The 21,510-nt window shown below is 35.4% G+C and overlaps 1 pseudogene; it reads right to left on the bottom strand.

Annotated features, from left to right (window-relative positions):
• Positions 1-14,053: 14,053 nt before the first annotated feature.
• Positions 14,054-21,229, bottom strand: LOC121173968 (uncharacterized; annotated as a pseudogene).
• Positions 21,230-21,510: the final 281 nt, after the last annotated feature.

The following is a 21,510-nucleotide window of genomic DNA, read 5'->3' as shown; positions in this document are numbered from 1 at the left end:
AGCTTGCTAGTACACCTTTTGAGAATACAAGAGAACTATAAGAATATTGTTATATCTAACCACCACTAGGCTAGATATCACATATATGGTGCAACAATTAAGTCATATTTTGTCTTGCTCCACGATGACACACTATCTTCCCATCATATACTAATATACCTAAAAGGATGTCCAAGATATAGAATATTTTTTCCTCTAGGATCCTCTTTATAGTTCACTAGTTAGGAGATGCAAATTGGTCAAGGTGCCCATATTTTAGTCACTCCATCCGCATGTATTGTTTCTACTTGGGAAACATTCTTACTAGCCAAAATTCAAAGAAGTAACAAATTGTTGAAGGGATCGATATTCAATTTCTGAAGTTGCGATGTGAATGTGTGTGTCTGCGTTTGGTGAAGATGAAACCGGTTAACGAGTTGCAGATGAAAATTTGGATATTTTTTGTTGGAAGTGAATTAAAAGCGTAAAAAATTGAGACAATAGTTACGAAATTTCTAACGATTTTTAATTATCAGGAATTGTTTGACATCTTTCAAATGCTTCAATCAAGTATTTTCTAACGATTTAAGACTGCTATAAAATTAATCACCACAAAATATTATTAATTGATTAAAATATTTATGCCATGTCATCATTGTATAACAATAAATTTAATAGTAAGGATAAAAAACATTGAGGGACAAAAAGTCGAGGGACTAAGACTGATCAATTTTTTGTTTAGGAACTAAAAGTAAAAATTTGAAAAAATTTAGAGATCAAATTCATAATTAATCACTTTTAGAAATCAAATCTTAATTAGTAAATTTAAAACACTCAACTATCTATCAATCATGTCAAGCTTTATTCATAATGGTTTAACAAAAACAATCCTTTTAACTAACAAGACAATGCATAAAAAAAACAAAGTAAAATATACATATTGTAAAATGTAAATGATAATTATTGTGCATGCTTAATTTTTGCACTTAATTTTCACAATAATCATCTTAATTATTCTCATTTATTGCTTAATTTGATCCCAATAAATTAGACTTTAGTGTTCTTGTAGATTTTTAGCTTTATGAAGTTAATTTTAGTGAATTAATTAGTTTTAGTTGTGTTTTGTAGATTTTTAGTGCATCAACAAGGAAGGAAGAATTTATGGGTTGATAAAGCAGCTTGTTTGGCACACTTGCATGCACTTAGCACGTTAGAGTCAACTGGGAAGGCCACATGGCAAGCATCTGGAGACTATTGGCGGAAATTTGAAGCTCGGTGCATGTTTAGTGTGAGGTGTGCATTGAACTAATTGTTCTCACTACCAAAGATTTAGGCTAAGCACGCACCTTAGGATCACCGTGCAGTCACTTGGACAAGTGTTGTTTTTGTATGCACAGATAACGCGAACTCTGGGCTCAACACGCAAGCCATTTTGCAGAAATGACAATGCAACGCTTCTAAACCTATTTAAACCCTTTTTTTTATTGGGATAGGGAGTAGCATCGACCAAGGATTGTGTGTGGACACTGAGGCTAGTTCATCTATTGTTTTGGTGTGCTAAGCTACTCTCATGTAATTAATCTTTATATTTATTCAATTTTATTTCCTATTTTATTGCTTGTTTTATGGTTTTATTACCTTAGTTTTAATTCTTTATTTTTATTGTCATTGAGAAATGCTTGAAAACTGAGTTTTGAATAGAGCATTTAATGAATATCTCATCTATGGATGGAGGGATGTTTGCTAGTATCATTAGTGATCATTCATATAAACATCTCCATAGTTAAAATGTCACTTTTTAACTAAGATTTGAAAGTAACTTCTAATGGGTGTTATGTCTATGGATGAAATAACACTTGTTAACCTTGTTTAACCTTTGTTCATGAATGCAAGTGGTTTAACTTGACTTGCTAAAGGATTAAGAGTTGAGTTAAACAACTTAGTCTCTTTCACACGATGGATCATGATTAGAGCATTGTCATAAATTGAGGTAGCATTAGAATGAACATTATTAGATAAAGAAAATCTTTGGGATTACTGAGATTGTCAATTTAGTGTAACCAAATCCTCAATATTTCATTTATTTTTTTATTTAGCTCCTCTTGCCCACTAATTATTTATGTTTGTATTCACCTTTTATTTGTTATGTATTTAGTTTAGAACAAACTTTATTTTCTGCTTTATTACATTTAAAACAAAATCTACTTTGCCTAAAACTTGAATTTGCAAAAATAACTTATATCAATAAGTCTACTCAAACTTTTTGTCTTATACTATTTGCACAATAATTTGATATGTTTGTCGATGACTTATTAAACACATTAAAAGTAAATAATAGAAAACCTTTATAACAACATGTAAATTATTCTTATTTAGCCATCTTTTTTTGTTCATTTTAGATTGTTAGCGACAACCTTAAAAAGTTCACCATCATTGACCAAAGGATAAATAGTCATTTTTGTCCCTCAATGTGTAATTCACTGACAAATGCGTCCCTGAATGATCAAAATACAAAATTTAGTCCTTAAAAGTGTAAAAAGTGTGACAAATATGTCCTGCTGTTAACTTGCATCCGTCACTGTTAATAAAATAGTTTACATGGTACGGAGAGACAAATTTGTCACTGAAATGATCGCCAACGTGGATTGTCAGCATATGGGCATATTTGTCATAATATTTTTTTGACTTTCCGTCTTCACATTCCGCTGACAAATGCGTCCCTGAAAGATAAAAATGTAAAATTTAGTCCCTGAAAATATAAAAAGTGCGACAAATATATCCAGACGTTAATAATAGATTGTGACTAATTATTATTATTATTATTATTATTATTATGTGCTTATAATTTACTGCTCCTATTCGTTTAGTACTTATGCAATATATTTTTTAAATTTCCTTTATATATATATATATATATATATATATATATATATATATTGATTTCCTTGTCAAACCTTAATCTTTGCTGTTAAAAAAAAATGTTATCTTATACCTTATAATTTTATCAAATTTCTACTAAATTTCTTATTTTTAATCTTTAAAATTATTCCATATCACAATTCCAACTTAAGTGCTCTCATATTTAGATTGAAAATAATATGTCGAGAGTTTTGAGTAGAAAAAACAAAACCGGCCGCGGGACCAAATTTATTTATTTTAAAAAAAGAACCCAAATAAATTTAAATACTTTGGATAAATCTTATGTGCTTCCATTGGAAACAACACTTATTATACATAATATGAATGAAATGAAAATAGTTACTAACAAATGAAGAACCCAAGTAAATTTAAATAAAAAATACAATAATGCTCAAACTAATACAGACAGAGGTTAGCTTTAAAAAAACAAAAAAAAAACTAATACAGAGGTTTATTCTTTACCTTTGGGACGTAGAGTTGTATATCTCGCTGAGACTTTGCATTCCATTTGACATACTGTGACAGAGTACGTAATAAAAATTAATAATTAATTGAAAAAACAAAAAATTTCAAGAAATAAAAGACTTTCATTTTTTTTAAATGGTAACTCAATTTTTTTATATCATAAAACTAAAGAATTTTATTTTATTTTAGAAAATAAGTAGTTATATTGATTAATTAAAAAACTAATTAACAATTTGATAGATGGATAAATAGATAAATAGTCAAAGTATAAAAGTTCAAATCTTAAGATGTATTTTAGTGTTTTTAATCCCTTTTTCCATAGCTTCTCTCCTATATAATTTATTATTAATGTCCGAATATATTTGTTGCACTTCTTATACTTTCAGAGACTAAATTTTATATTTTCATCTTTCAGGGACGTATTTGTCAGCGGAGAGGGGATACGAAAAGTAAAAAAAATATTATGACAAATATGTGCATATGCTAGCAATCCACTTTGGTAATCATTTCAGTGACGTATTTGTCCCTCCGTGCCACGTAGGTTATCTTATTAACAGTAACGGACGGAAGTTAACAGTAAGATATATTTGTCACACTTTTTACACTTTCAAGGACTAAATTTTGTATTTTTATCTTTTAGAGACGCATTTGTCAACAAATTATACATTGAAGGACAAAAATGACTATTTACCCTTAACCAAATTTCATACTTTCATTCATCTTTGTTGCTATAAACCTTCGTCATGATTCATGACTTCATATACAATCACATGAACTGTAAAAACACTTTTAGAATAAATAAAAGTTGGAATAGAAAGTTAAAAGAAAACATTGGCATGAATATACCTTCCAACTAATAAAAAAATGTTAACGTAAAAATATCTTAAAGGACTATTTTAAAAAAAAATAATAAAAGCTAAACTAAAATCCAAATATTTAATAGGAAACAAAAGATTAAGATGACATGTTAGGCTGAGAATAGTATGTGGTTATATTTTTTCTGTTTTAAAATCAATTTTTGCACCGAATCAAATTAATTTTAAAACGATAAGTTAAACAAATTTCAAAGATGAATAGAATTAATCATAGGGATAGACTTATCAATTTTTTTTTAAAATGTCCTTATGTCTTTACTTTAAAAATATTTTGTTATACTATTTTTTAATATGATATTAGTATAAAGTATTTATTAATTTTACCAATAACTATATTTATTGGAGAACTTGACAGACCATTAAATAAATTTAATTGTTTTAAGTTCAGTATTAAAATATCATTTCAAACCTTAAATAATTTTTTAATCATTTTTAAATCAAGTATATTTAATATTAATTCCTGAAAAATCAATTCTATAAACAGTTAAAGGAAATAATTTGTTATTTGGTTTAAAATTCTAAAACTTACTCAATTTAAAACTCAACTAAGCATGAAAAAGAAAAGATGCTTTCATAAATCCAACAATAGATTCTTCCTAAATCAAAACTCTAGAATCCTAACTAAAACCAAATCAAAGAAAAAATATAACATAACTACAAAACACAATAGAACTGATAAACTCTAACTATGTGAAGAAAGTATAGAGTCAGAGTTTGGCAATGCTACTTTCTCTAGAAAGCCAACATCCTTAGCACTGTGTGATGTGATAACGGTTAAATATAAGTTATTTTTTATAATAAAAATATATTGAAAATATCTTTAAAAATATTTATTTAGCAGTTATTTTTTTACTTAAATGATAAGAATTGATATTTTTCTTATTTATGACTTGCAAATATGAAAAAGAAGGATCAAAATAAAAAAAGATAAAAAAATATCAAAAATATAAATAAGGAAGATTTTTTGCATCAAGCCCAAGTCCATTTCAGTAACTATAAAAAGGGAGTCAAGCCCAAGTCCACTCAAGCAGCTATGAAAAGGAAGTCAAGCTAAGGAGTAAAGACACACCGAGTCTGAGAGCACTCTAATACACACCTAAAGCCCAAGAACTTTCCCGTAGGAAATTCTTTTTTCTCTTTCATCATTTTCTATTTCTTTTTTCCATCTCTTCTCCTCGATCAGTTCCTATACCCTTTTGCTAGTGTAAGGCCCCTTATGGTTATGAGAGGCTAAATCCTTAGTTAGAGTCTGACAGGTCAAAAAGTCAACAGATGTATTGTATACTTCATATTTATCAATGCAAACATGTGTTTTCTTTCCTATTATTCTTTCTTACTTTTAATTTCATGCATCATTCATTCTTGCATCACCTTTGGGGGTTAGGTGCTCGATAGAGGGTAATCCTTAATAGAAAAACAATGAAGGTTTTGCATGCATCTGTTTTAGGAATTAGTCGTTCGACAGAGGATAATTTTTAATAAAACTAAAAAGAAGGGGTATCTTAATAAAATCATTGCTAGACATAGAGTGATTGAATTATACTCATGCATCAAAGCAAGCATCTAGAACTAGAACTTTCATGCATTTTATCTATTGACTCTTTGCAAAGACATTTAGGAGATAGATAGGTAAAATATGTTTGTCATTGTGAGACATCAGTGACAAGTATTTTAATAGACGTGGGTAGGATAAATTCACCTGATTAATAGAGAAAAATCATAAATAATACATCTTAGGCAAATAAGACATGCTAGGTCCTAACATTCTCATCCCATTGAATTACCTATTATTTATTTTGTTTTCTATTAATAGTTATTATTTTATACTTTGTTCTTTTAAAATTATCTTTTAAACCTCATCTTATCTTTTTCTCTTATAAATTGAAAATTATCAAACACAAGTACAAAACAAAATTCTTGTGGAAATCGACACTCGGACTTCCGAGTCTTTATTACTTGGACATTTGATACAGTTGCCAACGAGTTAACATGATGAGACCCTTAATCCAATTTTTTATCCTTTTATGAGCACCATACTCATAGGAAATCAATGTGAATATTACAACCCACAAGGCAGGGTCGGCTTAAGGCCCAAACAGGTCAAGCAAGGGCTTTAAGCCCCAAAAAACATGCCCTAATTTTTTTAGTACTAATATACCTCAAAAAAATTATTGTAAAATTATATTTGAAAATAAATTTTAATTAAAATATTATAAGTAACTATTAATCTTTTTATTGGTATCGTAAGTAATAATTAATGAACCAATATCATAACTTTGTTTGGAAAAAAGAGATTTAATAGCTAATAGTTAAAGAAACCCAAATTTTTTTCTTTTATTTCTATTCTCTTCCTATTCAATTCTAATTATGTCGTCTTTTCTCATTGTCTCTTGTACTTCTCTATCTATCTTCTCGCATGCTTCTTCAGTTTACATGATTCTTGTTTCACTTTGACACATTAATCAATAGCTCCTCAATACCTATTTGTTTATTCTTATCTCTTATGTATATGTGTCTCTATTTGGAGGGTAGAGGGAACAATTGGCATTTCTTCCTTTTGAGTGTGTCAATATCAGGTAAAAGCTAAAAATAAAACTTACTGTACTCATAGGGGGTGTTTGATTTGACTGTTTTCTATTTTCATTTTCACTGGAAATAGAAAATGGTGATGGAAATGTGTTTTGTTGCATTTTTGAAAATATTTTCAGTGAAAATATTTTCTCAAACAAACCAAAAATTGAAAATAATAAAATCTCATTTTCAGTGTTTTTAGTTGAAATCAAGAACCTCATTTTGGGTAAAATGAAAATACGGTGACAAGGAATGTAATTTTAAGCAAATCTAAAAATACATTTTTTTTAAAACCGCATTTTCAGTGTTTTTATTTCTTGAAAGCAGAAAATAAGAAGTCAAACCAAACATGTTTTCATAATTCTAATCTTTTGAAAATGAAAACAATTTTCAGAAAATAAAAACAGGAAATAAAAACAAAAACTGAAAATGCAAATCAAACACACACTTATTTACTCAAATTTTCTTTTGTTGATAATTATTACATACTTACATGTTACTTTATCAAATTATAATTGCCTTTTCTATCGAAAAGTGTTAATTTAATAATCCAAAATCTTATACATACAGTAGTAGTCTCATTATTGTATTGACAAATGATAAGTTATATATATATTATTCAGCTTCTACCCGAACTCATGATGAATTGAGAGATTGATCTCAAAATAAGTTTATTTTTTATTATTTTATTAATGAATAATGATTAATCTCAAAATAATTTATGCAGGTTTAACAAAAAGGTTGAAATTTGAAAATTAAGTTTAAGCACCTACCAAAGAAGAGAAAGAGACTTGAGACTTCAAGATACTACGATCAAGTTCATTTTCTTGACGACCAGAATCAGGTTTTATTGTTTTAGCTCATTCTTATTTTATATACTCATCTTTGTAGTGTTTTATATATTATAATTTTTAGTTTCATACAAAAATATATATAATAAGTATGTCAACTAGAAAATATGAATCAGGCTATTCAAAACTTCAAAAAAAGAAAAGAGTCAAGGCTTTAATTGCATCACAAAAAGGAACTATGGATAAATTTATAAAAAAAGATGGGAAAAATGAATTAGAAAATACAAGTGGGTACTCTTTGAATGAACAAGATAACAATTTAGATATAGCTGAAAGCAACAATAGAGAAGTAGTTAGTGATGAGGATAATTATAATTCTGATTCTCAAACTCATGATAACGAGGAGGAGATTGAGAGGCTAGATGATTCTACTTTTGAAAATATATATGATCCAAGCCAATGGAAGAATATTGATACGACTTTGAGAGATTTATTAGTAGAAAAAGGCTTTATTAAAGTTACTAATATGGATTTCCCAAAGGATAAATATTCTAGGCACTTTTCTTCATCAAATTACATTCAAAAATTGCCTAATGGAGAAAAACATGAAAGAAAATGGCTAATTTATTCTAGAGATTTGGATATAGTCTTTTGTTTTTGTTGCAAATTATTTAATATTGTTTCTTGTGCAAGTAAACTAGCTAACGAAGGTAGTAAAGATTGGAGAAATCTTAGTGCTAAGTTGAAGAGTTGTGAAATAACGAATGAGCATATTACTAACATGAATGCATGGATTGATTTGGAAATGAGATTGGTAAAAAATAAAACAATAGACAAACATGTTCAAGAACAAATAAATAGAGATGAAGAACATTGGAGAAATGTGTTGTTAAGAATAATTGCAGTTGTTAAAACCCTTGGTAAAAATAACTTAGCCTTCCATGGAAAAAATGAAAGGATCTACCAACAAGCTAATGGAAATTTTTTAAGCCTAATTGAAATGATTGTAGAATTTGATCCAATCATGCAAGAACATATTCGTCAAATTAAAGACAAAGAAATTCACAACCATTACCTTGGGCATAATATACAAAATGAGTTGATAAATCTGTAAATAGGCGAAATCAAAACAAAAATTATAAAAAAATTAAGGATGCGAAATATTATGCAATCATACTTGACCGTACTCCAGATATAAGTCATCAAGAGAAAATGTCTTTTGTATTAAGGTGTGTGGATATTTCATCAACTCTCATACAAGCTAATGAGTATTTTTTTAGAATTTTTAAAAGTAGATGATACAAGTGGAAAAAGTCTTTTTGATGCTATTATAGATGAATTAAAAATTGTTGGACTTGATATTAATGACCTTAGGGGACAAAGATATGATAATGGATCTAATATGAAAGGAAAATATCAGGGTGTGCAGAAAAGATTCCTTGATATTAATCCTAGATCATTTTTTACTCCTTGTGGTTGTCATAGTTTAAACTTAGTACTTTGTGATATGACTAACTCTTGTCCTAAAGCTACATCTTTCTTTGGTGTGTTACAACATGTATACACTTTATTTTCTTCTTCTACAAAAAGGTGGAAAATTTTACAAAACCATATACATAACTTAACTCTTAAATCATTGTCACAAACACGTTGGGAAAGCCGTATTGAAAGTGTGAAAGCTGTAAGATTTTAAACTTTACAAATAAGAGATGCTTTATTTGAATTAGTTGAAGCTAGTGATGATCCTAAAATAAAAAGTGAAGTTGAATTGTGTCGCGGTGATTTTTTGATATCAAGCTATTGATTAGCATTGACTCGCATTTTTAAGATCACCACCGATCTTTTATTTTTCCGAAGAAAAGGGAGAAAGCTCGAAAAACCCTATTTTTGAGAGATCAAAGGTCCGGGGGTTGGTTACGCAAAGGGAAGGTACTAGCACCCTAAACGTCTATAGTACTCTATAGGAACCTCTTGCTTATTTTATCTTTATGCTAAATTAATTATTTGTTTGGAAATAAATGCTCAAGTGTGGAAAGATTAAAGAGGTGGGTTCGAAAGAAAGGAGAAGAAAAAAGTTTTTGTTTATTTTTATTTGATTTGGGAAGACAAAGTCTTTTGCCTACATACCCGAATGGGATCAAAATCATGTAGTTCGGAGTAGAAAGTCAAGTGATTGGTTTTGATTGATTTTAAAGTTCGAAAAAAGAAGAGTTTAGGCAAGGTAAGAGGCCGAAAAGGCATAGAAGAAATAAAAGAAGTGAGTTCGATTGATTTTAAATTAGAAAAAATGTTTTGATTGATTAAAGATTGATTAAAGATTTGATTAAGAAAGAAAGAAAAGATTGACCCTTTTTTTTGAAATTTTGATTATGGAAAGTTTTTGTTTTTTTTTTTTTTTTTTTTTTTTTTTTTTAATTATGCGGAGATAAGTCTAAACGCGCCGGATCCCTTAAAATGACGTTGGATCAAGTGAGGGTCCCTTTTCCTCGGATACGGTTCAAATCACATGATCGTCCTCGGCGGGAAACATAAAAATAAATGTGAGTGTCGGTGCAGATTCTCATTTTTTTTTTTTTTTTTTTTTTTTACATTGGACCTAGATACATTCTAATTGGCAATAATAAATAAAAATTGCAAATGCATTAAAATAAATATGCTGGAAGAAATAATAAAATGCATGAAATACAAAACAATAAATACATATGGTGCATAAAATAAATAAAGAAAATGAAATGCAAGACATAAAAATAAATATAATGCTGGAAATAAATAAAATAAAAAAAATGAAAATAAAAATGCAAGACATAAAATAAACATGATGCTAAAAAATAAAAAAATGCAAGACATAAAGTAAATATGATGCATAGAATAAAAAATAAACAAAATAAAATAATAAAAAAAAAAGCAAAACATAAAATAAGTATGATGCTGAAAATAAAATAAAACGAAAATAAAAATGCAATACAGAAAATAAATATGATGCTAAAAAGAATGCGAGACATAAAAATAAAATGCAAGGCAAAAATAAATAGGGTACATAAAATAAAGAAAATATAAGTGCAAGACAAAAATAAATATGTGGCTGGAAAATAAAATGCAAGACAAACAATTAAACATGATGCTGGAAAATAAATAAAGAAAATAAAAATGCAAGGCATAAAATTAAATATGATGCGTAAAAATAAAAATGCAAGACATAAAATAAATATGGTGCGTAAAAAAAGAAAAAGAAAAGGGTGCAGTAAGGAAAAAAGGGGGTGAGAGTAGGAATCGGAAAAGAAGAAAAGAGAAAAGAAAAAAAAAAAAATGGGCCAGAGGTGAGTCCAGCGGGCCAAAAAAGGAGAACCGGACCGGTTTGGTCCAAGGAAAAAAAAACCGAACCGGTCCGGCCTCTATATAAGGGCTCGGGGCCGGTTTTTTCCCATTTTTAAAAAACTTTTCTCTCTCTTCTCTTTTCTCTCTTCCCTTTTTCTCTCTTCTCTCTCTAGCACACACCGCCGGAAGTTGTTTACCGGCGCAGTGGCTGGCCGGCCATGGGTGGCGGCGCCGCCGCGTCGGAAACAGAGTCTCCTCCTTTTTTAAAAAAAACTACATGTTCTGAATTCCTTTTTTCTCCTAGTCCTCAAATCCACCGTTATTTTTTGAAAACCAACACTGATGAAGCCTAGATCTAGCCTTGAATCTTAGAAAAAAAGGTGAACTACCTTTGTCCTTGTGTTATCGTTTAAGCTTCAGAGTGAAAACGGTTACAGCTTGGGTTGTGGGTGTGGGTGTTTGACGCAGTGCTTGTGGTTGTGTGGGTGTGGGTGTTTGACGCGGTGCTTGTGGTTGTGTGGGTGTGGGTGTTTGACGCGGTGCTTGTGGTTGGTGGTGTTTGGTGTGGGCTTGGCCGCTAGTGGTGGTTGGTGTAGGCTTTAGGCCGCATGAGTGAGTGGGTTACTGTGTTTGCAGGGATTTCTGTTCTAATGTTTTGATTTTATGAGCAAGATGATTTTGGTTTTTTTTTGTTTTTGTTGGTGGTTCACGGAGGAGGAGGGTGTTGCTGAGTGGTGGCTGGTGGTGGCTAGTGGTTCACGGAGGGGAGGGTGGTGTTGAGCGGTGGCTAGGCCGATGGTTAGTGGTGGCTTGGCTGTTGGTATTCCGACTGTTCGTATTCACCTCTGCCCTCTCTCTCCGACATGCACAGTAATTAATGCCGCATTTAAAGGTCATAATTAGGGTAAAAAAACGAAGAGCCCCTCTGGGCCTGGACCGAGAAAACCGAAAAGAAAAAAGAAAAAAGGAAAGGAAAAGGAAAAAGAAAGAAAAAGAAAGAAAAAAAACAAAATATAAAACAGCAAAATAAAAAAATAAAATAAAATAAAAAAAAAATAATAATAATAATAAAAAAAAATAAATAAAAAACGAAAAGAAGATACTAATAAAGATATTAATAATAAAAAACGGAAATAAAAAAAAACACTTAATAAAAGGAAAAGAAAAGAAGAAAATAATAACTAAAAATAAAAAAACAATAAAAAGAGGTAAATAAATAAATAATAATAATAAAAAAGGGGCGTCTTCAAAACAAAAATGAGGTATTTTAAAATACCTCCCTGCCGAAATTTCATCTGAAATGATAGAAATTTCCGGCTTAAAAGACGAGAAAAAAGAAATAAAAACGGGTCAAAAATGGGGTATGACAGATGCCCCTATTTAAGTCTCTTCGTTACGGAGATTTAAAAGTGAAACTTTTAAAGCGACGGGTCGAAGAGATTTAAATACAGAGTACACCATTTTTGACCAATTTCAACTACAAAATGCTATGAATGCACTGTTATGCACGTAATGTTGCGAATGCTTGCGATGCAAGTATGAATGCAAGACGAGGTAAATGGCTCGACTGGGAATAACAAAACCAAATGGTACCCGATTTTGTTAAAGAAAAGGGGTCCGACTGGGGGTCACACGGTTTTACTGGGGGTAAATGTCAGCTGTTCGGTTGACGACGAACTGCCACTGACGACAAAGGAACAAAGATAAATGCCAGATGATCGGGTTATTGCCGAACTAGCCAACTGTCCAGAATTGAAGATAAATGTCAACTGTTCGGGTTATTGCCGAACTAATCAATCTGACCAAAACAAAGATAAATATCAACTGTTCAAGTTATTGCCGAACTAGTCAACTGACAAAAAACAAAGATAAATGTCAACTGTTCAGGTTATTGCTGAACTAATCAACTGACAAGAAGCAAAGATAAATGTCAACTGTTCAGGTTATTGCCGAACTAGTCAACTGACAAAAAACAAAGATAAATGTCAACTGTTCAGGTTATTGCTGAACTAATCAACTGACAAGAAACAAAGATAAATGTCAACTGTTCAGGTTATTGCTGAACTAATCAACTGACAAGAAGCAAAGATAAATGTCAACTGTTCAGGTTATTGCTGAACTAATCAACTGACAAGAAACAAAGATAAATGTCAACTGTTCAGGTTATTGCTGAACTAATCAACTGACAAGAAGCAAAGATAAATGTCAACTGTTCAGGTTATTGCCGAACTAGTCAATCTGACCAAAAACAAAGATAAATATCAACTGTTCAGGTTATTGCTGAACTAATCAACTGACAAGAAGCAAAGATAAATGTCAACTGTTCAGGTTATTGCTGAACTAATCAACTGATGACATGAAACAGAGGCAAATGATGCACAAGCTGTTCATTAAAGAAATTGCCACTTGGCGGAGAGAGGGTGACACCTTTGGATCAGACCCATTGGGGATGACACTTGGGGAAATAGAAGATTACAAATTATTCATGATTGATTGAAATGAAAAGATGATTGAAGCAAGACTCATGATGGTTAATGCAGCCATGTACGCATGATATTGTCTTTATTGTACATGCATGAATGTGTATACGCATGAACGTATGAATGCCTGAATAACGACCCGACTTGTATGACTGTATGGAGATTAACTTGTATGATTATGTGAATGATAAATTTGATGGAACAAGATTGGACAGGTAAGATGGAAAGTGACCCGACGTCGCATCACAAACACTCGGCAATCTTCAATGGGGATGATGCCACCAGGGTGTATCAAAATAGTGACGGAGTAAAGCCCGGCGTATGCAGCAACCGATGGGAATAAACATTTCTTGGGAGAACGTGCCAATCCAAAAAACATGGTAGAAGAGCTAGTGCTTCTGTGGTCATGCTTATTATTATTATTATTATTATTATTATTTTTTTTTTTTTTTTTAAAAAAAAAAAAAAAAAAAAAAAAGCAATTGACCACGTGCAACCTGCAAGGTTTATCCATTCTCAGGATAGCTGTTGACACGCCCTTCATCTATTCACGAGTTCAAAGAAAAAGTGTTTTGTTGTTTGTGCTTCTCAAAAAAAGATATGAAAGAAAATTTATGATTTTGAGAAATATTTTGTTTCAAATGCTACCATAAAAAAAAGGAAAGGTTTTATAAGCTGAATAAATGAGAATTCCAAATGAAAGGCAACAGGCTCAAATTTATTTGAAAGAGTGGTGACCTGCCAATGGCATGGCTCCACTGATCTTACAAAGTTTGGAAAATGGTAAATATAAATCGAAGGTTCATTGAACACAATAACCGTTGTTCCCTCTGACAACCTTGAATCCCACTGTTTGGATGCTTCAGATTCAGGGTCTCCTTGACATTCCATTGTGCCTCAAATGAACAAAGATCATCTCAATGCAGTTACTTTGTCTTTTGGTCCTTAAATTTTGCATAGATCGCCCTTTCGGGTTTTCGACCTATCAGGCTAATTATTTTTCTGTTTGATGTCTCTAACTTTTGCCTGGGTCGCCCTTTCGGGTTTTCGACCCACCGAGACGCTCATTTTTGCCTAAGCCGCCCTTTCGGGTTTTCGACTTACCGAGCTGTTCTTTTATTTTTAGACAAAGTATTTCTTGACTGCATCCACATTCACGGGACGAGGGAGCTCATCCCCATCCATAGTCGTAAGAGTCAGTGCACCACCAGAGAAAGTTCTCTTGACGACATATGGGCCTTCGTAATTAGGCGTCCACTTGCCCCTAGAGTCGGGTTGGAAAGATAAAACCTTCTTGAGAACAAGATCTCCTTCTTGAAACACACGAGGACGAACCTTCTTGTCGAAAGCCTGCTTCATCCTCTGTTGATAAAGTTGTCCGTGGCACAAGGCCTTCATGCGTTTTTCTTCAATTAGATTCAACTGATCATATCTGCTTTGGCACCATTCAGCTTCTGATAACTGGGCCTCCATTAGAACTCTCATTGATGGAATCTCAACCTCCACAGGGAGTACTGCTTCCATACCATACACCAAAGAGAAGGGGGTTGCCCCTGTTGAAGTACGCACTGAAGTGCGATACCCATGCAAAGCATACGGTAACATCTCATGCCAGTCTTTGTATGTGACCACCATCTTTTGCACTATCTTCTTGATATTCTTGTTTGCAGCCTCAACTGCGCCATTCATCTGAGGTCTGTAAGGAGAAGAATTGTGATGCTCAATCTTGAACTCTTCACACAAATCTTTCATCATCTTGTTATTCAAGTTCGTTCCATTATCTGTAATGATTCTGTTGGGCACACCATAACGGCAGATGATCTGATTCTTGATAAAGCGGACCACAACTTGCTTAGTCACATTTGCATAAGATGCTGCTTCAACCCACTTGGTGAAGTAATCAATAGCCACTAGAATGAAACGATGCCCGTTTGAAGCCTTCGGTTCGATTCTACCAATCATATCGATGCCCCACATAGAGAAGGCCACGGAGAAGAAAGAACATTAAGTGTAGTTGGTGGTACATGAATTCTGTCAGCATAAATCTGGCATTTGTGGCATTTCCTTGCGTGTTTGCAACAATCTGTCTCCATCGACATCCAGTAGTAACCTGCTCTCAACAACTTCCTTGCCATTGCATGTCCATTGGAGTGAGTACCAAAGGAGCCTTCATGTATCTCATGCATCAAAAATTCTGCTTCTTGCTTATCTACACACCTGAGTAGTACCATGTCAAAGTTTCTTTTGTACAAAACATCCCCATTTAGGAAGAAATTACCAGACAATCTTCTCAAAGTTCTCCTGTCTTTGTTGGATACTTCGGGTGGATATTCCTGGCTTTGAAGGAAACACTTGATATCATGGAACCAGGGCTTATCATCAACAACCTCTTCGACTGCAAACACGTGGCGGGCCTCTCGAGGCGCTGAATTCTGATTGTTGGCAAATTGTTCCGGTGACTCACTTCGTACATGGAGGATAAAGTTGCTAACGCATCTGCCATCTGGTTCTCATCACGAGGGATGTGGTGAAGCTCCACTTTGTTGAAGAAGGTTAGCAAATGCTTCGCATAATCTTTGTATGGAATCAAGCCGGGTGGCGAGTTTCCCATTCTCCTTTGATTTGGTTGATTACGAGAGCTGAATCCCCGTAAATGTCAAGGTTCTTGATTTTCAAGTCAATGGCTTTTTCAATGCCCAGGATACATGCTTCATACTCTGCCACATTGTTGGTGCAATCAAACTGTAACCTTGCAGCGAAAGGGAGATGATTACCTTCAGGAGTGATAATAACTGCCCCAATTCCATTGCCAAAGACATTCACGGCTCCATCAAAAATCAAACCCCATCTAGACTCGGGATCTGGACCTTCTCCAAGCAATGGTTCATCACAATCCTTCATCTTCAAGTGCATAATCTCTTCATCAGGAAAGTCAAACTTGATGGGTTGATAGTCCTCAATTGGTTGGTGAGCCAAATGATCAGCAAGAACACTTCCTTAATTGCTTTCCGGGTGCGGTATTCGATATCATACTCGGATAACAACATCTGCCAACGAGCAATTCTTCCTGTCAGAGCGGGTTTCTCAAAGATATACTTGATCGGGTCCATTTTGGATATTAGCCAGGTGGTGTGGTTAATCATGTAGTGACGAAGACGCTTGGCAGCCCAGGCTAGTGCACAACAAGTTTTCTCAAGTAGGGAGTACCTGGACTCACAATCGGTAAACTTCTTGCTCAAGTAGTAGATGGCATGTTCTTTCCTTCCGGTCTCATCCTGTTGTCCGAGCACACAGCCCATAGAATCTTCTAACACAGTCAAGTACATAATCAGAGGCCTTCCTTCAACTGGAGGTATAAGAATTGGAGGTTCTAGCAGATAATTCTTGATACTATCAAAAGCCTTTTGACAATCTTCGGTCCAAACAACCCCTTGATCTTTTCGAAGCAACTTGAATATAGGTCCGCACGTGGCTGTCATGTGCGAGATGAAACGAGAAATGTAATTTAGACGCCCAAGAAAACCTCTCACTTGTTTCTCTGTTTGTGGAACCGGCATTTCTCTAATGGCCCTGACCTTGTCAGGATCTACTTCAATACCTTTCTGACTGACAATGAAACCTAAGAGTTTTCCAGATCTAACACCAAAGGTACATTTGTTGGGATTCAGTCGAAGTTGGTACTTTCTCAGCCGTTGAAACATCTTCAGCAAGTACTCGACATGTTCTTCTTCAGTGCCTGACTTGACAATCATATCATCCACGTACACTTCTATCTCTTTGTGCATCATGTCATGAAAGAGAGTGGTCATGCCTCTTTGGTAAGTGGCACCTGCATTTATCAACCCAAAGGCATTACCCTGTAACAAAAGGTGCCCCAAGGCGTGATGAAAGATGTCTTTTCTCTATCTTCGACTGCCATCTTGATCTGATTGTACCCAGAGAAACCGTCCATGAAGGAGAAGACCTTGGACTTTGCAGCGCTGTCAACCAATACATCGATGTGAGGTAGAGGAAAGTCATCTTTCGGACTAGCCTTGTTCAAATCTCGGTAGTCGACGCACATCCTGACCTTGCCGTCCCTCTTTGGAACAGGCACTATGTTGGCTAACCATTGAGGATACTCTGATGTGACAAGAAAACCTGCATCGATCTGCTTCTGTACTTCCTCTTTGATCTTGAGAGCCATGTCAGGGCGAGTTCTTCTCATTTCTGCTTGACCGGTGGGCATTCGGGCTTCAAAGGCAAACGGTGCTCCACAATACGGGGATCCAAGCCGGGCATATCCTGGTACGACCATGCGAACACATCGGCATATTCTTTGAGTAATTCAATCACCCTTCGTTTGACAGTTGCCTCAAGCGATGCCCCAATCTTGACTTCCTTCTTATCTTCCTTGGTTCCCAAGTTAATCACCTCTACTATCTCCTCATGAGGCCGAATGGTTTTCTTTTCATATTCCAATAACCGAGCAAGTTCCTCTGGGATTTCATCATCCTTCTCCTCTTCAGCCTCGTAGACAGGAGATTCGAAGTTGGGAGAGAGTGCAGGGTTATTATGTTCAACGGGCTCATAAATGCCTAGTCTGCATATGATTGATGATTGACTTTAGAAAATGAGTGAACAATGCGGACTTTTTATAATTAATTGAAATCAGAAAACAAAAATAAAATATTTTGGGTTTTTTGTGTTACCATTTTCCAGAAAGAGCAATAAGCATAGATATCGGGATAAACCACATTTTCCATTAATAAGAGTAGTGCTTGAAACAAAACAGCCCTACATAATTGCGCTTTCGTCCTGGGCAAGACGAAAGGATCTTTTTTGAAAAACAAACAAACAGAAAAACAAAGACACATTACTTTGATGCATGAACTACTGAAGGGATGTCAACCGCGTCCCAGTTGCGAACAAATTTTCCAGGTGTGACAAATGCAAGTACTATCTCTTCAGGAACATCTTCCAAGACAGCATTGGCTTCTGGCGAGTTGTTGATGAACCCGGCGCTACAAAAGGTGCTAGTAATGGAGCTTGATCCAACACTGTTCGTTGCGGATCCTGCAGAAGAAGCAAATCCCAGTCCTTCACGGTTTTTACTCTCCAGCAACTGCACAACTTTTCCCCATCCTACACCTGTTCCTTCCTGCACCACTTTCTGTGCGCTCTTCAAGTAGCAAAAGATACTTCATTTTTCTCTGGCTTTTTACCCTCTAAGTCAGGCCTTGGAAAGAGGTTCCTTCTGTTTCATCAGCACCAATAAAGGAAAAAGCTGACAAATGACTAACCAACAAGGCTTCCTCTCCACTCACAGTGATCAATTTCCCATTTCTGACAAACTTCAGCTTTTGATGCAAGGTGGACGTCACGGCCCCAGCTCCATGGATCCATGGCCTACCCAAAAGGCAACTGTATGCGGCTTGGATATCCATCACCTGGAATGTAATTTGGAAAACAAACGGCCCAATTGTAATGGGCAAATCAACCTCCCCGATAACAGACTTTCTTGATCCATCAAACGCTTTGACAACCACCCCGCTTCTTCTCATGGGAGGCCCCCGGTAGGAAAGTTGATCTAATGTGGATTTGGCCATCACATTCAATGAGGAACCAGTGTCCACAAGTACATTCGACAGAGCATCTGACTTGCAGTTCACCGATATATGTAACGCCAGATTGTGGTTCCTCCCCTCCTCAGGAAGTTCTTCATCACTAAAACTCAAATTATTGCAGGCAGTAATGTTTCCTACTATACTGTCCAATTGATTAACAGTCACGTCCCTCTCCACAAAAGCTTGGTCCAACACCTTCATTAGAGCCTCACGGTGTGCTTCTGAGTTCAATAGCAGAGACAAAATGGATATCTTAGAGGGAGTTTGCAGCAGCTGGTCTACTACTTTATACTCACTCTTCTGGATCAGTTTCAGAATTTCGTCATGATCAGAATTCTTACTAGTCCCATTGGATTGGCCTACTTCCTTCCTTGTACCGGGGCCGTTCACTGTCACCTGTTTAACTGTCGGATCATTCACTTTCTTTGCAAACAATGTGGGGATAACACGTCCATTCCGCAAATCCCAGTCCTTCACGGTTTTTACTCTCCAGCAACTGCACAACTTTTCCCCATCCTACACCTGTTCCTTCCTGCACCACTTTCTGTGCGCTCTTCCAAGTAGCAAAAGATACTTCATTTTTCTCTGGCTTTTTACCCTCTAAAGTCAGGCCTTGGAAAGAGGTTCCTTCTGTTTCATCAGCACCAATAAAGGAAAAAGCTGACAAATGACTAACCAACAAGGCTTCCTCTCCACTCACAGTGATCAATTTCCCATTTCTGACAAACTTCAGCTTTTGATGCAAGGTGGATGTCACGGCCCCAGCTCATGGATCCATGGCCTACCCAAAAGGCAACTGTATGCGGCTTGGATATCCATCACCTGGAATGTAATTTGGAAAACAAACGGCCCAATTGTAATGGGCAAATCAACCTCCCCGATAACAGACTTTCTTGATCCATCAAACGCTTTGACAACCACCCCGCTTCTTCTCATGGGAGGCCCCCGGTAGGAAAGTTGATCTAATGTGGATTTGGCCATTACATTCAATGAGGAACCAGTGTCCACAAGTACATTCGACAGAGCATCTGACTTGCAGTTCACCGATATATGTAACGCCAGATTGTGGTTCCTCCCCTCCTCAGGAAGTTCTTCATCACTAAAACTTAAATTATTGCAGGCAGTAATGTTTCCTACTATACTGTCCAATTGATTAACAGTCACGTCCCTCTCCACAAAAGCTTGGTCCAACACCTTCATTAGAGCCTCACGGTGTGCTTCTGAGTTCAATAGCAGAGACAAAATGGATATCTTAGAGGGAGTTTGCAGCAGCTGGTCTACTACTTTATACTCACTCTTCTGGATCAGTTTCAGAATTTCGTCATGATCAGAATTCTTACTAGTCCCATTGGATTGGCCTACTTCCTTCCTTGTACCGGGGCCGTTCACTGTCACCTGTTTAACTGCCGGATCATTCACTTTCTTTGCAAACAATGTGGGGATAACACGTCCATTCCTCAGAACTTTACCGTCATTAGCAACGTTGTCCACAGAAATCGCAGGAGTTAGAGAGGGCAAAGGCACCTCCTGCCCACCTTCCAACATCGTGGCACTATACTTGTAAGGGACCGCTTTTAGAGAAGCATACGGCATAGGTCCTGGCAAGCTAATCACCAGTGGAGTAGTAGTTGATTCCCCACTGTTATAGCTTATTTCCAACCGCTGAAACTCGGGGTGATGACGCACACTTCTTTGTCCTTCCTCGTGATGATAAGTTCTCTGCTGTCTATCAGCCCTTGTACGTCCTCTTGTACCTTCGGGCATCCTTTTACATTCACCGGACATATTTCACACGCTGCATGATCATGGTCAAACAGAGCTGCCTCGCACATCTTGATATGTATTGGGACCAGGGGAGTTCGAACGTGCTGGACGTTCAGGATGACACCGTCTTCATCACAATCTTGTATCATGTTAACAGCAGGCCCATGGTTCGGTAGAGGGTTCGCCTGAACATTGGGATTCTGATCTTTAAAGGATAGCAAGTTGGCCCGGACTAGTTTTTGCACTTCATTCTTCAGGACATAGCAGTTTTCAACGTCATGACCTGGGGCCCCTTGGTGGAAAGCGCAGGTTAAATCATGACGAAACCAGGGAGGTAAAACATCTGGTGTACGAGGGGGTGTTCTGACCTGGACAAGGTTTTTGGCGAGCAGGGCGGGGAGTAAGTCAGCATATTTCATCGGGATTGGATCAAAGGTTGTTTTCTGGCGGTTTTGTGAGTGATATGGTTGTTGGGGGGTTGCGGGCGATTTTGTTGTTTTTGAGGGTATTGTGGCTGATGGTATTGCTGTGGAGGGTATTGTTGTGGAGGGTATTGTTGTGGAGGGTATTGTTGTGGAGGGTATGGTGGAGGGTATGGGTAGGGGTAATGTGGCCTTTGTTGGTGATATGATGGGTTTGGGATAGCGGATGCGACATTCGCAACCTGACGATATGGGGTGAAATTCTGCTGAGGCTTACCATGAGCTACCATCCCACCTCTTGATCTTTCTTCTTCGCAAAGTGG

Source organism: Glycine max, chromosome 18 (genome assembly GCF_000004515.6).
Source record: "Glycine max cultivar Williams 82 chromosome 18, Glycine_max_v4.0, whole genome shotgun sequence".
NCBI classification, from domain to species: domain Eukaryota; kingdom Viridiplantae; phylum Streptophyta; class Magnoliopsida; order Fabales; family Fabaceae; genus Glycine; species Glycine max.
This window is presented reverse-complemented; position numbering and strand designations above follow the sequence as displayed.